The 12,357-nt window shown below is 40.0% G+C and overlaps 1 pseudogene; it reads right to left on the bottom strand.

The window, feature by feature from the left end:
• Positions 1–6,111: 6,111 nt before the first annotated feature.
• On the bottom strand, positions 6,112–6,227 carry LOC127493306 (U4 spliceosomal RNA; annotated as a pseudogene).
• Positions 6,228–12,357: the final 6,130 nt, after the last annotated feature.

Here is a 12,357-nt window from a genome sequence, read left to right as displayed (position 1 = left end):
GCAGGCAGACACCAACCCAGACACTACTCTGGCTACCCAAGGACTAATTTTATTGTCTGAAGAGACAATCCAACTGTTTCATATTTTTATACCTCATCTGGATAATAAAATATTCTTCCTAAGGAAAGGACAGACAAAAATAGGACATAATCAGTGGAATTAAAATGAATGGAAAATCCAGGTTAGGGTTGGTGAAAAACAATGATAAGTTGATTCCTAAACATATTGCTCTCTAGCTTGGCAGTGGAAACATATTAGATGCTAAACAGTTCTGTCAGCCTATTGTCAACAAAACCATTCTCCACTTCCCTTAGAAAATGATAGAGCTAAACAAGGTCTGAGGAAGCCAGCTAAAAGAATCAAGAGTGTTGTGCAAGCAAGGGGGCTCTGGACAGGCATAGGAAATGTTTGTTTTACAGATTGTGTGTTTTCTAGGATGCATAACTTGATCTTTGACAAGCACAGGTTGAGGAACAAAGAAGGGACAGCAAGCAAGAACAAGCAAGGGTTTCAGAGGCAGAATGACTTGGCTTCCCAGCTTTGACTCTCAGTGGTCCAAGAAAATTGAACTAGGATGATGACTTCAGTAAATAGGAATCTCAGTTTCCTTGGACATTCAGATCTCTGGTTTTCCAGATTGACTTATTTTCTTACCAAACATTGGGTCTGACTCCAACATTCAAAATTATGTTACTTTGTTTTTTCTTGTTTTGATTTTTACTATTATAAAGAGAACAGATTTCATGTATTTCATAGATTCAATTCTAAGAACATAGCCATACACTTTCTGCTTTCTATTATTTAATTAGATATTCCTGTTTTGTTTTTCATAAGCGCCCCAGGTAAGGCCTTTCTCTTTCTTATTCTCAATAATATCCTTATGTCTAGCAGAGCGACACATATGAGATACTTCACAGGTATCAGCTGAATAACTTCATGATGTAAGCAACCTGCCTGTCAAATACCCACAGCCCTCACCCTGACTGTTGATGAGCAACTTGATATGTTATGCCTCTTAGTATTTTTTTTTGTTTGTTCTACTTAATACTTTTGGTTGAATACTGTAATCAATACACAATTCTTCTTAAGTGCTGAAACTTAACTGAAAAGTGATCACTGTTAAATGTAAGAGTGGGAATAAGAGAGGGAAGAGATGTGCAATTCAGGACATGCTCAAGCTGACTTACCTCAAACGGTAGAGTTAGAAACATACCAGGGGATTCCAATTCAATCCCATCAAGGTGGCGTGTACCAATGCCATCTCACTAGTCCCAGTGATCAATTTCTGTTCACAATTGATCATAATGATAGGACTAAGAACCAAAGGGATCACATAAACAAGACTAGTGTCTGCAAATACTAGCTGATAGAATAAAAAAGGGAGAGAATGATCCAACATGGGAAGTGAGATACACAGCAGACCCATAGAATGGCAGATGTCCTAAACAGCACTCTGGCCTCAGAATCAGCCCTTAAGACATGCGGATCCAGCTGAAAAGCCCATGAGAGTATTTCAGGCATGGAAAGCCAAGACACTCTGGGGAAAAAAAAAAAAAAAAAAAAAAAAAAAAAAAAACCACCTAAATGAAAACCACCTGAATGAAAGATCTCCGTGAGTGAGATCCCAGTGGAAAGAACGGGTCATCAAAGAAGGAGGTACCTTTCTCTGAAGGGAGGAGAGAACTTCCATTTTGACCATGGCTTTGTCTAAATATGATCAGAGTCAGTGAACTCAGTGGGCTTCCATAGCCTTGGCAGCTCATGACAAGAGCCTAGGATGATTACTGAGGCCATAAACAAGAGTGTCAATTTGTTAAGTCAACAGCAGGAGTCACTGTGCACTTACTCCTCATGTAGGATCTTTGTCCTTAGTGTGCTGTACATTGAGATTTAATGCTATAACTAGTACTCAAACAGTATTTTTCACTTTCTGTTTCTGTGTGGGAGCAAACTGTTGACATCTTTACTTAATGTATGCTAAACTGATCTTCTGTATATAAAGAGAATTGAAAATGAATCTTGATGTGAATGGAAGGGGAGAGGGAGTGGGAAAGGGGAGGGTTGCGGGTGGGAGGGACGTTATGGGGGCGGGGAGCCATTGTAATCCATAAGCTGTACTTTGGAAATTTATATTCATTAAATATAAGTTAAAAAAAATACCCACAGAAAGCTGAGGGGTGCTTCTCAGTGTGTGTTTTGGATTCGCATCTTTGTGCACAATCTTACTTCCTTCATAGTGTGTATGGAAAAACATGTAAAAGTTATATATTTCTTTGAAAGAGGGAGGGGAGGAGAGAAACTCTTCTTCACTTGGCTGGGTTGAAGCTGGGTTTGGGGATCCTGGTCCCTCCCACATGGGTGGGAGAAATTTGATTGCTTGATTTATCGCTGCTGTCTTCTAGGGTCTGCATTAACAGGAAGCTTGAATCAGGAGCCAGATCCAGGAACTAAACCCAGATTCTTCAATGTGGGATGTAGGCTTCTTAACTGACATCTTGAGTAGGCTCAACACCCACAACCTGAATTTTAATATTTCCTCTACCTCACTCCTGGATTGGTCTTTCCTATTCATTTGATATTTATTGCTTCATTATTTTTTTTCTGAAGCAATATTGTAATCAAAATAGTGTGTTACATAAATAATGATTCCTCCTCATTTGTTTTATCATCCAAACTGCCTAAACCACTTAATTGTGCTTATTGCCTTCATTTATGAAATCAAATGGGGAAATTGAATGAGATAGTGCACAGAAATCTCATCCTGAATTAACACTCCACACAGTTCTACTTTACATTAGGATTTTTTGGAAAGAGAAATTTGGGAGTCTCAAAAAATGTCTGGTTGATGATCTTGAGTGAGAGAATTGGGACACATGATCTGATGCACTTCTCTTTTAAAAGGCATGGAAAATTGTTTTGAACTATTGATTAACTGGAGGATTAAACCCTTGACTGCAATGTAAATTAAAGATATGTTATCTCAGAGACAGACAGAGAATAAGAGAATCTATATACAAGAATCTGTGTCTTTGAGTGAAGGCTTCTGCTGGAAAAACAATGGAAGCTCCCCAGGGAAGGTGACTTTAGTGGACAGCAGATGGCTGCATGTTCTAAAAACCACCCGAGAAACCTGCCCGCTTTAACCTATGACTGAGAAAACTAGAAGATGCAACTGACCACCATTTAATTAATAATGTACACAATTTGAATGATGCATTATAATTTTAAGAAATTATAATTTACATTTTATAAATAGAGAATAAGTCATCTACGTTTATCTCTGTGGAATTGGTTTTTTTTAAGCTATGGAAAAGTATACAAGAGATTGAAAATGGGTACAGTTTTGTGTATAATTTATAATTGAAGTAAATCTAATAGAACTGTCACATGTCTTTGAGTGTGAGAGAAGCAAGGACAGAGGAATGTAAACTCAGAAGGTTATTTCGTGGTTCATCCTGAAATATCACCCACCTAAGAAGGACAAACATAAGTGACCACTATTTAAGTGTCTGTATTACCCTGCATCTTAAACTTTTTGGTCAATTTTCAGGCTCCTAGAAATAACTACATCTGGGGAACCCAGGTTCAGTGATCAACGTGGCTGACTCTCATACAGCAAAATTGTACTTTTATCTATTTCATTTCCTGGGTTCCGCAGCATAAGCATCTATCTAGCCCCACTACAATTTTTACTTAACCCTCTCTGTGCTGACAGAGATCGTACACGTGATTTCCTGAAAGAGCCATGGGACAGGGAACCAAAAGAAACCTCACAGAACTGCCATGAGCCCAAACACCTGCTTTAAAATAGCATGATATTGAGCAAGTCAGTGACTTCGCAACAGCCTCAGGTCTCTGTCAAATATTGCTATCAATCCAGAAGGCTACAGATCTCAAGGATTAAGTGATTTGATGTATAGGCAAACTCCTGCCTGATTTAAAGTAGTACATTGCTTTGAGATGTTATCAGATACTGCCTTATCCTTGGATTTTGTGTACTTCACCAGGGAAGAGATCTCATTTTTGTCCTCCCTGAAGCTTCTTATCTCTAGATGCTATGGGCCAGAAATTATACAATTCTGTTGTCACACAAATCCAGAGTGGTATCTAAAACCTGTTTTGTGACTGTCTCCCATCCCCTAGATTCTAGTGCTTATAGCCATTTCCCACAGCTGACCCCTAAGAAGTCTTATTTTAAGAAATGTGGCTGAGGGACCAGTGCCTTGGTGCACTAGGTTGATCCTTAGCCTGTGGCACCAGCAACCCAGATGGGCGCTGGTTCTAGTCCCGGTTGCTCCTCTTCCAGGCAGCTCTCTGCTGTGGCCTGGGAGGGCAGTGGAGGATGGCCCAAGTGCTTGGGCCCCTGCACCCACATGGGAGGGAGACCAGGAAGAAGCACCTAGCTCCTGGCTTCGGATGGGCACAGCGCCAGCCGCTGCGGCCACTTGGGAGTGAACCAACGGAAGGAAGACCTTTCTCTCTCTCTCTCTCTCTCTCTCTCTGTAACTCTGCCTGTCAAATAAATAAATAAAATCTAAAAAAAAGAGACTGTCATTTTCCAAAAAAAAAAAAAGAAAAGAAAAGAAACGTGGCTGATAGAAATGCTTTTTTACTGCTGTTGTTTGCAACAAAATGGATGAAACTGGAAAACATTATACTTAGTGAAATACGCCAGTCCCAAAAGGACAAATTCTATATGTTTTCCCTGATCTGTGATAACTAATAGAGCACCTAAAAGGTAATCTATAGAAGTGAAATTGACACATGGAAATGCAATGACTTTGAACAGCCCTTGTCTTGACTGTTGAGAAACAGTTTTTTTTTTCATACTATTTGTTGAACTCTTAATTTAGTATAGAGTCAACTGTATTTGTATAAAGCTAATTGAAAATAGGTCAGTAAAAAATGAGAATGGGAATAAGATGGGAAGGAGGAAGAGAAGTAGGAGTATGGGTGGGAGGGCGGGTAGGGTAGGAATAATCACCATGCTCCTAAAAGTTGTATTTATGAAATGCATGAAGTTTGTATTCCTTAAATAAAAGGTTTCTGGAGGGGGGAAATAAGTGCTCTTAAGGTAGGGTCCTTGGGCTATTGGGAAGCCTAGAAAAGACAGAGGTGGACTGATATAGACTTTAGGGGCAGGTGAAGCCTAGAAAAGACAGAGATGGACTGATGTAGAGTTCAGGGGCAGGTGCACAGTAGATGCTCCCTTTCAGTGGGAGACTTTATTTTGCTTTATTTGGTTACTGAGGATCACTTCTCAGCCTTTTGGCTAAGATCTAGTATAGCGTCTGAGGATATATTTCTCTTTGGGGCAAACAAACTAGAAGGTGTATGATCTTTGGAGAATGTAGAGGATACTGCCTAAGTGTTCTCGGAGGGGCCACAGCCCCCTCAAATAGGGCATGGAGGCAGTCCTGTCACTGCTCATGCAAGCTTGGTGAAGGCACACCCTCCCAATGGAATGCAGCAGCAGTAGGCAGATGGGCAATCATTTACAGGGGTGCTTAATGAAAGGATACTGGTTTTGGGAACCTGTGGCAGTAATCAGAATGATTGTGATGATACCGTCCTGGTCATGAAGCATGGAGCCGTAATTATCCATTATTCCCTTTCTAATGATGTGTGCTTGTTAAAGTTTTACCTGGCCTATCTGCTTTGGGTCCCATGCACCTGTTTGTATTCCCCTCAATAAAAAATACTGGCAAATAGCTATCTGGCAGCACTCTTCTGATGGAGGATCCTGTGTCTCATCTTTTCATTTGAAAACCCAACAGGAGACAAACCTTATAAAATTATGCAGGTGTCACTTTCTGCTTCTTAATCATTGGGCTATATGATGTAATTTTCTATTTTTGTATCTATATTTCAATGACTATTATATTCTCCTGGTTCATAGGTTCTCTGCTGCCCTTGACCAAGCTCCTTCCAGAAGGAGGCAGCAGAAGGTGCTTCCAATTATATTTATAGCTTCATGCTTACTAGTTTTTTTCTTTTCCTTTTGCAATGATACACAGACTTGACTAGAACTTCCAAGTACAAAGAACAACTTCAATAAGAACCACTAAATTATTTCTTTTCAGTCTCCAACCAAAACTGCTCAGTATTAGTTAATATTAAATAGTCACACAATTTGAAAGGATACATTATTGGGAAAAGCTTTCAATTAGCAATAATTGAGCCTTGGATAAACCTCATTGGCTATGAAACTGCCACTGCACAAAGCTAAAAGGATACATTATTAAGATTCTCACTGTAGAAAATCTGAATTTATCCTTAAACACCATTGTAAATAGACAATCTTAGCAGAGGAAAGACAAATTCATAGTAGTTACTATCTAGCTTTTATGACATTGTAGACACTATTCTCTGGACTCTTGTGCCCATTACCTCAACTTATTAATGAAACATTTTTCTAGGTAGGCACAATTATGACCCATATTTTATAGAAGCTGATTAATAGAAAAGTAAAGAGACATGTGCATGTCACACAGACGGTGGGTGATAAACTGGACTGTTTCCCTCAGACGTGTCTCCAGAGCCAGTGCGTACAACTCCTGCTTTGCTGATTTGTAGCAGGTGTAAGTCACTGGAGAGACTTTAGATCTGAGACAAGGCACTCAGAGAGGGCCTATCTCTGTCAGCTGCAGGTTATCATCCCTTCAATTTTCACACTCAGACCCATCTGGCAACTAAACCCATCCTGAGGTGGGCAAGAAGCCTAATAGCTTGGGTTGCATGGGTAGATACAGATTAGTTCATGCTGGGTTGGTACAGACCCAGTATCTCTGCAGTGAGTTCAAAGTATCCACTACCCACAATCTTAGCCTACCCTAATCATCGTTTTATCACTGTTGGGTGAGGATTCATTTCCATTCTTCTACCTTTACTTCATATCCCTGAGAATGGCACTGCTCTGAACTCTATCCAGCTCCTCTGTAGCCCTGAGTATGGTCTAGCTCTTGCAAGCTATCATATGAGGAAGGTGATAATACCAGATTTTTCTCCCAATTCACTCAGCCACTGACTGCAATTCTGCTATTAATAGCTTAGAACCCTGGCACCCATGTTTGGCTTGATTTATCTTGGCTACTCATGAACTACCATGTCCATTTGGCCTCATTGGCTAACGAATGAACTCATCCAACTGATAAATGCCATTATAGGAGACCTCCTTTATAACCTGAGTCAGATTTTTACTGCTCACTTACTCCTTATTTCCAGTCCCCTCTCTTTCTTATAAACTTTTGTCATAGCATGCCTTGTGTCCTGGCCTGCCAGAATTAGGCCACTATTTCCTTTACACAGATACTTGTGACCAAGGTACTGTCAGTTCCAGGGAGTTATTCAAGTTCTTCACTGACTGTGAAGTCAGTATTTCTTGGCATTACCTGGATATTCTGGGAGCTTATCTTGACCTGGATCCTGGAGCTCTCACATCTCCCATGTATTCTCATTATGTTTTCCTTTCCTTACCTTTTCTTCCTCATGTCTTGGGGCCCAGCTGATGATTTTAGTGACAATGGATTATTCAGATAAACCAGAGTTAGTGCATTTTTGACATGTTATGAACGGGTCTTACTGGATAATGCAGCAATGAAAGTATTTTAAAATTGGGAAAAAAATCAAACTAAATATTTACAAATGAAACAAATTCTAAAACTTCTAATTTATTTTATATTTTTAAACCCTTTTCCAATGCACTTTATTAGATTGAAAAATTAACAAAAATTCTTTGGTGTTTCTCCCATCAAGCTCTTCCCTTGAATCTGAGCTTAGATCTATGTTTTGCTTTGCAAATGTAACACAGCTGGAGGATTGAAAAGCACTGTGTACTGGGTTCTTTGTGCCCTTACGAACCCAGGGCAAAACTTCTGGAGTATGAAGTGTCTTAGCCTAGCAACCAGCTTGCCATTTGCCAGACAAGCGAGTAAAGCCATCTTGAACCACCTAGCTGTAGCTAAGCTACTTGCAGGTTTTAATATTTGTGATTTTGTTTAAGCCACTAAATTTTGGCATGATTTGTTTTACACCAAAGACCGATGGGTGCAGTATTACCTCAGATGATGCCCATGATTGCCCTATGGTGAGGACAAGTTAAATAACTTGAATTAGACATTCAATTTCTAAGTGACAGGGCCAAGACTATGACTCAAGTGAGATCCCAATTCTTGAATCAGTCAGGTCTCTACCACACCCTCTGCTTCTCAATCTGCTAGAGGAGTATATGGCAAGATCATATGGGCTGGCACCGCGGCTCACTAGGCTAATCTAGGGTTCTAGTCCTGGTTGGGGCGCAGGATTCTGTCCTGGTTGCTCCTCTTCTAGTCCAGCTCTCTGCTGTGGCCCAGGAAGGCAGTGGAGGATGGCCTAAGTGCTTGGGCCCTGCACCTGCATGGGAGACCAGGAGGAAGCACCTGGCTCCTGGCTTCAGATCGGTGCAGCGCACTGGCCACAATGCACCAGTCATAGCGGCCACTTAGGGGGTGAACCAACAGAAAAGGAAGACCTTTCTCTCTTTCTCTCTCTCTCTCACTGTCTAACTCTGCCTGTCCAAAAAAAAAATCATATGGAATAATGCAGCCTTCAAATGGAAATAGCCTTAGAACGAACCTAGTTGTCCTAATCTGTTTCCTGCTGCTATAACAGTATGATAGTTTGGTAACTTATAGAGAAATATATTTATTTCTCACAGTTCTGGAGGATGGGAAGTCTAAGAGGATGGGGCTGGCACATGGTGAAAATTCTCATGCTGCATTGTAACATGATGAGGACATCATATGGTGAGGAATAGGAACATGCAAACTGAAGGCTCTCTTCCTTTGCTTCTAAAGCCACCAATCTCAATGTGGGGGTCTCACTTTTGCAATCTCATCTAACCCTAAGAACCTTCCAAAGCCCCCACCTTCAATTATCATCAACACATGAACTTAGAGCTTAAGTTTCCAACATACCTAAAACACAACACTGGTACAATACTCTTATTGTGTGCTCAAGACCCAAGAGGTTTGCCTCTAGTCCTCAATGATTGGAAGATGTACAGCAGGTGCAATGACTCAAGTTGTCTCACTTGTGTTCTCATGCTCTTTCTGCTGCAGAGAGCATTCTGTCTCTGCCCAGGCAAATATGCTATTTTAAGGCAAGATGGTGACAACAAGGTGGTGTTGTGGTGGGGACAGCAATTTAGGCTTGTATCAAGCATATGCACACATTGTGGATGTGGGTGTGGAGGGATGCAGGATGTGTCTTTCATAACTGTCTAGTAGCATTGAGTGACTAGCAGCCTCAAGTTCAGCTTCAGTGACACCCTTTCTCAGAGAGGCCAGAAGGCCATAGAAGAAGCTGACTGGTTGTTTCCCCTATTGTTTAGCAGCTCTGCCTAAAAGTCTACTGTGAAGGAACTTCTGTAAATGAGATGCTTCTGCCTAGAGGGGAAAGGGAAAGTAGAACCTAATTTTAGACAATTCACAGCACAAGATCATTTAGAAGAACAGAACTTTGTTCTATTTTTGTCTTCTTAGCAGAGAGCTGCGACTTCTGCACCTCTATTTCTTTTCAACCCTCATGAAGCCCTTTCTGTATCAATGTACACATATTCAGACATTATCAGCCTTTGGTGTACACGAGAAGCTAGTTTCAAAGTCATTCTTCCTACCCCTTAACCTAAGCCTGCATAAAAACTTGGGAATGAGGTCAAGGATAGTGTCAGGATCCATAGTGAATGAAACACTATAAACCATCATTTTTGCTCTACCAATGTTTATTTCCATGCCTTCCCTTTCTAATTAGATTTTTTCTAAAAGTCTAATCCTTTGGGAGACCTGGATGAAGTTACTGGCTCCTGGCTTCAGCCTTTACCTGTCCCTGCCTCTTCAGACACATGGGGAGTGAACCAGTGGATGGAAGATTTCTCTGTCTCTGTCTCTGTCTCTCTCTCTCTCTGTAACTCTTTCAAATAAATAAATAAAATCTTTTTAAAAAAATTTGGTCTTCAGCAAAGTGGGAGGTACTATATTGTGTCTTCTCCCTTATCAAATTATAGTCCCTTTGCTATTCTACTTCCTGACTTTGAATTCTTACTTTCATAAGGTAATAATAACAAGAGAAATTAAAAATGTCTTATCATCGCTAGTAATACATATTCTAAAAATTCTGTTACATACAAAATGGGGAAAATTGACTTGAATCTTACTGGTTTGTATGTTTTCTGCAGTGTTTCCTTTGTGGTTCCACTCTCTGAGTCCCAGATGCCTTATCTATGTATAAGAAGAATAACAAGGAGGAGCAGTTGGGAAGAAAATTCCTGTGGGCAGGGCCCTGGGGATGTAGGCAGTGAGAAAAGCCTCCCTTCCTGCCTCCACAGAGGGTGGAAACACGTGATGATGATGGCCTAAATTTTTAGCTCCACAGTGACTTTTAAGCTAGTCATTTAATTGTAAATCATGAAAAATAATAACAATGGGCAGCATCATGCTCACCTCTTCTTATAGGAGATTCCACTAATTGGGCAAATATTAATTGAAGTCAGCTAACAGCCTCAGGGAAAATTCAAATGCCTGCTTTAATCCACATCTTCTGTAAGTGGACAATAGCTCTCATTGTCATATCAGGAAAATTGAGGAGAGAAAATAGATCTAATTTTCTATTCTGGGCACCGCAGTGCTCAGAATCCTTGAGTAGCTATCTGCTTTTGCTCTACATAGCAAGCGAAAAGTTCCAGCCACTGTCTTCAGAAATGCATACCTGGTGGTTATCTCATCTGCTCTTGTCTCTTTCAGCAATCTTTTTTTTAAAGATTTCTTTATTTATTTGAAAGTCAGAGTTATACACAGAGAGGAGAGGCAGAGATAGTCTTCCATTTGCTGATTCACTCCCCAGTTGCCAGCAACAGCAGGAGCTGTGCTAATCTGAAGCGAGGAGCCAAGAGCTTCTTCAAGGTCTCCCATGCGTGTGCAGGTGCCCAAGCATTTGGGCCTTCTTCTACTGTTTTCCCAGGCTATAGCAGAGAGCTGGGTCAGAGTGGAGCAGTCGGGACTTGAACCGGTGCCCGTAGGGGATGCTGGCATTGCAGGCAGTGGCTTTACCCACTGCACCACTGCGCTGACCCCAGCAACCTTCTTCCACAGCTCAAACAACCTCCACAGAGGATCCTGCTGTCAGATTTTTCAACCTGCATGTTCACTGAGTGCACGCTCTGGGCCAAGGGTTCACCAGCCCTGACAGAATCTGCCTATGGGCTTTGCATACACTGGAGCCTCTTAATCTCTCATGGCTCCCTATCTTTTATATCTCCTTTTTGGAAAGATCTTCCTGATGATGGTCTTGAGAAGGGGAATGGAGGAGGAGGTGACTAAGTAGAGAGTATTGATAGAGGAAGTGAAAGCAGCTGAGAAAGGAAAGGAGAAGAGGGATTGTTTATCCATAAATTAAGAAGTTCAAGGGAAGATGACCTAGTGTCCTGTTCAGTATGAAAAGTGAAATGAGAAAGGTCTGTGTCTATTTATGATGCCAGCCTGGCCCAGTATAGGCTGTTGTGGCCATTTGGGGGTGAACTAATGGATGAAAGATCTCTTTTTCTCTCTCTTTCCTTCTCCCTCTGAGGTGCTTTCAAATAAATAACTAAAATACCTTTTAAAAGTTAGAAGAAAGGATTTTGTGTTTTTACCATAAAGAAGTGGTAAGTTTTAAGGAAATAGATATGTTTACTCTGATTTGAACATCACACTCTATATACATATATAAAATATAAAATTACACAGTAAACCATGAAACATGCATTTATTATGTATGAGTTAATGAAACAAAAAGATTTTATATTATTTTTTAAAAAAGGAGAAAAAGGTATATACAGTAACCAGAATTTCATTTTTAGCAGCACAAGTGTTATCTTTAGATCATATTTAGCTAATCAAATGGAGACATAATCATAGTGTGAAAAGGAAAATTACTTTCAGGCTGTGAATACAAATTGCATGTAATTCACAAACTTGCTATAAGAATTTGTTCCCTGTAGTTCTAATGCCCTAGTTTTCTCAAAAGTCTTCTGAATTATACTTTAAAATAAATATCAGTTAAACAATTTTATTATAAAATAATATAAGGCTTTTGTAAAAATCTGGCAAATGCAGATGATACAAAGAAAAAATTAAATCATTTATAATCTTGTTATTCAAGGAAAACCACTGAATTCTTAGATGTTCATTTAGTTTACTCTTTTCATTCTTATATATCTATTTCTGTATATGTGCAAATACACACATAATTAAAATCATAGTGTATATCCTAACATATTCTTTTTTTAATGTATGTCTTAAGTACTTTCCATTGACATTTGGATTTTTCAAAAGCATAATTTAA

Source organism: Oryctolagus cuniculus, chromosome 5 (genome assembly GCF_051225735.1).
Source record: "Oryctolagus cuniculus isolate XC-2025 breed Fujian yellow rabbit chromosome 5, ASM5122573v1, whole genome shotgun sequence".
NCBI lineage: Eukaryota > Metazoa > Chordata > Mammalia > Lagomorpha > Leporidae > Oryctolagus > Oryctolagus cuniculus.
This window is presented reverse-complemented; position numbering and strand designations above follow the sequence as displayed.